Here is a 6,000-nt window from a genome sequence, read left to right on the forward strand (position 1 = left end):
TCACAGTCATGTGTTGACTTCGTATAGATTTACTGAACACAGAACCCATTGTTAGCCATTTATTTATGCAGCAAAAGATATAAATGCAAGGGTGGAGTAGTTCATTTTAGTGATGTCAGCTTCCACCTGTTTAACCTTTTTCATAGATAAAGAAAAAAAGGAAACAAAAAAGGACTGTGCTGAACAGCTCAAAAGCTCTCCCCCTCTTCCTTTACAATGTTTCCTGAATGAACTCATTGTTCATAGTTTTTTTTCACTTTACCCTGTGAGAAACAGTTTTTGACCCTCCTTTTCTTTAAGTGCTCTGAAAGGATCTTCATTCTGGTGTCAGTTCCAGCAAAATATCAATTAATTACACACTGATGCTCATTTTTAATCACTCACGTTTAACAAAAGAAAAAGGTTAAATACTAGTAGGCCTCACTGTTAGAAAAAAATAATCTTCGAGTATTATGTGGCTAAATATTATCGGATCTCAGTCGGCTGGTATCCACAGCTCGAGTGGTATGTACTGTACAGGTTGTGTATTTTCACAGAGAGAATACCGCATTAGGCCGATGCGTCTTATGATAGCACTGAAGTGTATGTGAACGGGCATAACTTTCTCCATGTGTATAAGACATGGTCTTTACCATTTTTTTTCACTCCCTCTGAAACTTCTCCAACAGCAAAACAGACACACATGATGTAGAAGGATTATTGTTATTTGGAGAGACTTGAAACAGGGTTTCTCAGTATTTGGCCCACTCAGGGTCAACGGGTTTAGGATTTTTGCTGTGGCTTAAGTGGGTGATGGGGTGGGAGAGATCTTGGCCATAATGTTTTTTTTCCTCTCCATTTTCACATTGCAGAATGTGAAAAAAAAAAAAAAAGCACTACTGTTCAACTCCCTCATATCACTTCAGATTATGTTATCACCCAAGAAAGGAAATAAACCAATTAAATAAATAGGTGGTAGTTATTTTCTCCAGATAGCTGCTCATGTTATCTTTTCCTTATCTCTAGTAGAGGCTGGAACCCACAATAGCGACCTTGTTTTCTCGTGTTTGTTCTCTTTCCCTTGGCTTGTGGTGAGAACAACAGGAATGAGCCCATCACTCTTAAGTCTGCCTATAGTGTGTGTGAAGACATGCATTTGTGTGCGCCCTCATTTGTGCAGGTTGAAGGTTGATGTGTATGTGTGTGTGTGTGTGTGTTTTTCCCACACACACTGGGAGGTTGTTAATGGTTCACGTGAGGTCAACACTTAAAAGGGTCATAAACTCACAGACTTAAGCCATCACTGCCTTTCCTTGCCCATATCCATGAGTATAACTCAACTGTCTGCTCTCATTCTTCATCTCCCTCTCTTCCACTCCCAGTGTGTACACGGTGCACACTGATGGTAATCTTTCTCTTTATTCTTGCCTTCAAATGCCTATCAGCTTCCCCACCCCTTCCTCTTTCATCCCTCCATCATAATGAAGGAATTTAATTCTGGAGGCCGACCGCTAAAGCCCTCCAGCCAGAGCTTGGCTCCGTGTCTCAGCTGATTTTGTAATGTGTTAACTGCGATCAGTGCCGGTGTTACCGCCCTCTGAAGCACTCGGACTGGGTCCAAAACCATCCTTTACAATGAAACCATGCACGGGGAGTCACAATAAGCTTTCACTTTTCCACATCGACGACTGGTGCCAACTGGTTTCTTCTGACCTGTCTGTGTAAAAAGTCTTGCACTGAAAAAGCCCTTTGGAGTGTCAGTCAAAAACAACCAACCACTTATATTACATTCAGTCTCCACAAGAAGAGAGAGCTCAAACAGTCAATGGTTAATTGTGAGAGGGGAGGAAAGAGTGAGAGAAGCAAGTTTCCAAACTGACAACAGGAGTACTTGATGAACACACATTAAATAAACACAACTGACTGGAGTTTTACTACAGTCTCAGGCGCTTAAGTTTCATAGTCAGTAGGCCTAACAAAATTAAGTTAAATCAGACTTCATGCAAAATACAAAGAGCTTCACATACACACAAATAAAGTATATACTGTAGGAAATATGGTGTCACGTCCATGCGTTTCCCTGTTTAGTTTGTCCTGTTTTATTTTGAAAATCCCCTCTCTTCCTGCCTTCTTGTGTTTCCCACCTTCAATCAGCACCTGCCCCGCCCTAATGTGCAGCACCTGTGTCTTCCCCTTGTCTGTGTATAAATAACCCCCCAGTATGTCTTCTTCCACGTCTACCTTGCTGTCATATACACTCCTGTGTACTCCCACATTTTTGTTGTTGTCTTTTGTGTCTATTGGTTTTGGATTTTTGGAGACCCCTTTGGGTTCCTTTTGTGTGTTTTATCTCGGACTTAGAACCATCAACCACTTGCAGTGGTATTAAGCTTGACATAGCAGAAGTAAGCAATATTTTTGTGTTAATATAAGTCTTAAATAGTTCTATCTTCCGACAGCAATCACTTCTATAGAGTGTTTGGACCGAAACACGGGTCTGTCAGTCACTCTGCTCTGCTCTGAGCCGAAGAGAAAACTTTCTTTGTATCCTACAAGTTTTATCCAATGAGGAGAGAGAACGGCATGAAGGGCTGTGTGTGCAGCCAAGGGATGAGCGTGAATGTGGTGACGTAGGGATGAGGATGGGAGCTGCTAACTCCATCGGCTGACAAAAAGTTATGGTGCGTTCAAGGCAACTCGTAACTCGTGTTTTTCCGACCTGTGAAGTCGTACCAGTTCGATCTGGTACGAGTTCACGGGTCGGAAGTTACGAGTGGCCGTTATAGTGACTTTCACAGGTAAAACAGGTCGGAAAAACACGAGTGGGTTGCCTGGAACGCTACAAAGTCGTAAGTTGTGACTTGAAGCTGTAATTTACGGTTTCAAAAGCCTACCTGGAACGCAGCATTAGCCAAAACGACCGGATCGCTTACTTCTGCTTTAACTGTCTGTCATGGTAACATTTCCTAGTTGGCATGAAATACAAGGTACAGCCAACACTGGGGTAGATCTAAATAATCAAAGGGGATTAAATTTATCCCAGGGACAGCATGACTGTCTGAATCAAATGTCATGGTCCATCCAATAGTTGTCAAGGTATTTGATGTATAAATCTCACCGTAGCCAAAAACATCATTATCACTTGGTGTCATCCTCTGTGGACCATGAATGTCTGGACCAGGTTTCATGGCAATCAATCCAACAGTTGTTGAGATATTTCCATTTGGCTGTGGACAGACCCAACAAACCGTTTGCCACGGCGCTAACATGATCCTGAAAAAAAAGGAAACATTTTGGACCAAATAAATATCAGCCAAAAACTTCACAGACGATCATCTGCTGAAACAGGAATTCTGAAAATGCTCTTTTGGCAATCTGCTAACACCGGTGTCCATGATATAAGCCATGTCAAGCTAGATTTACGTATTTGGACAGCCCTTCATCAAAGTTGCAGTCTCAAAGGCTTGCACAACAGCTACGTTATGAAACAATAAATAAAATCAACACCCCTCTAAATCAAAGCCTCAGTGAGAACAAAAGAAAAACTTGTGAAGACTGTAGGGTTCGAGTAATTCAAAATATAAATCAAATTATGAATCCTGCAGGGGTGTTATCTGGTGCATTACTGCCAATGCTAACTCCAGCTAGCATGAAACGAGGGTTGAGAGAGTTTATCACTGGTTTAAGTTTGTTTCAATAAATAACATCATCATTAAGGCATGGGAAAGACTTTGATTCTTGTTCAACAAGAAACATGTTGGATAAAAAAATAATAAAACAAAGCCCACAATGGCATGAGCGAAGAACTGAAACCAGGTTGTTGTTTAAAGAAAAAGACATGCCACCACCTCCACACAAATTCTTGCTCGTGGCATAAAAAAACAAAACAACAACAACAAAAAAACATTTATTTTTGCTTTATCAGGGAGTGTTCAAGAGTTTGTTGAATGCATAAATACAGTGGGTCTATGGATATACTGTATGTCCAGAGCTCTGCAGTCCGAAGTGTCTACGTGTTGAGTTTATGATTTATAAACACCACTGACAGTAGAAAAGAAGAGCATTTGGCAGCAGCTGCCAAGACCAACAGGGACGATTTACCATAATGTAGGACTGCGATGAAGGCTTTTATCACTCCGGTGGAATCGGCATCACTGCTTGTAATCTGTTTCTCTGTCTGACCCTCACCACCCACACATAACTCCCAGGACACCACACATAAATGTTTGCTAGCATTGTGTAAAAGAAAACACAGCAGCATGCTGTCAGTGACATTTATGAGTTTCATAAATGACTTTCTGAGGATGCAGAGGAAAAATGGGATGCCGTGTGTGTTTATTTTTTGTTCCGCCAGTCATCACTTCAGTATACGTAAGTGGAAAATGGGTGCGATAACTTCACCACTTCATCGCCTTTTCCTTCTCTACTTAAACAGACTGCCCAGTCAAGTGAGTTCATATACAGTAAACTTCAAATTAAAGTAGTCAAATTGTGTCTTTGAGTTTAAGCCCTGCTTTCTCCACTCCCTAATTTCCTGTGAGCGGAGAAGAGCAGACATGTACTAAAGCAGGGCTCATCTGGGCAGCAGTCTCAAGCTGAGGATGCCAAGAACCCCTGGCCTGCATACCTGAGGGAGCTGAGACAGGATAGAAGAGTCAGAGGAGCAGCATCAAACGCACCGGCCTGCAGTTCAGGCTGAAGCTGCTCACCAGCCTCTGAGCTACAATCAGCTCAGATCTGATGTATTGTTGTATTTCGCATATGGATGGACGTCATGTGTTCCTGTTAATCTTTCTGAGTTCTGGGGGAGTTTGACTCGAGGCAACACTTGGGAAATGAGGAGCACAAATGGAAGAATGACAGACACATTGAGCAATAAAGCTGCTCACTTGCTGGCTGTGACAATCTAACCACTGCATTGGCTCTCTGAACATACTGTATGCCACAGACATGTCTGTTTAGGGGTTAAAATTGTGTATTTGTGTGTTGTAAGCAATAAGTGGGTGACATGTGGATTTGTTTTGCTGTGTTTGTGAAGCCACAGGTCTTTTAGGTGCTTGAGAAATATTTTTGCTATGTGAGGGTTGCTCATCAGAAGGCCCATACAGTACCTGCATCACAACCAACTAACCACTCTGTGAAGTGGGTATAATTATAGGAAAGTTAAAGAGGAACTATGCGAGTCCGGTCACTTTACCATCCTCCTGGCCATGTGCATTTGTTTACAACGAAAGCAGCGGGAAATCAATCAATAGAGTGGTACATAATATTATATATCATATACAATGTTACAACGTGTATATTTGTGTAGTTTAATGTCATAAACAAGAGATTTCGGCTTGGGGCACGTTCGTGTCGTGGTGTGCAGAGACGAGAGCTGGGGCGGCGGCGCCGATCTTGCATGGTTGGTTTTCAGCCCAGAGACAAAATAAGTGACACGCACGTGGAAGGCAGAGAGCCTCCATTCTCCCTCGTAACAAGTTAAGCCATTTATTAAACCATCACAATTACTGCAAAGCTGTTTAATTAAGGTAAAAATGTAGCATAGTTAAACCACAAATCCTTCATAGATCCTCTTTAAGCCAGAAATGACTGGACCTGGCTGCATCAATTCAAGAAGTTAAGGGACGAAACATACGGATGCCCTCTGCAAAACTGTTTTCTCCAATACTTTCTCCAACGGTCAGTCCTGTTGTTATTGTTGCTGTTGCACATTCTAAATTAACATGTTTGGAATTAGAAATGTGTGGGTTTGTTTGTCCTCTCCTCATCTGTCCCTTTTGACTCTCACTCACAAAAACAAAGTCACACACTGCAGGACAAACCGGCTGCTCCACGCACCTGACTAAATGATCCCAGTATATTTAATGGATCACACGTGCCACAGTCTCTATTGGCACTTGGTCCACTCACTCTCCATTCCTGGGGGCCACGTCTAGTAAAACGGCTTCTATAAATAAGGCCAAGTGTTTCTCTGGAGCTCATAAATCTGAGGGAACTGCATTTCTCGTCATTCATCAC

This window comes from Trachurus japonicus, chromosome 7 (assembly GCF_045865225.1).
Source record: "Trachurus japonicus isolate A0001 chromosome 7, Traja_1.0".
In the NCBI taxonomy this organism is placed as follows: domain Eukaryota; kingdom Metazoa; phylum Chordata; class Actinopteri; order Carangiformes; family Carangidae; genus Trachurus; species Trachurus japonicus.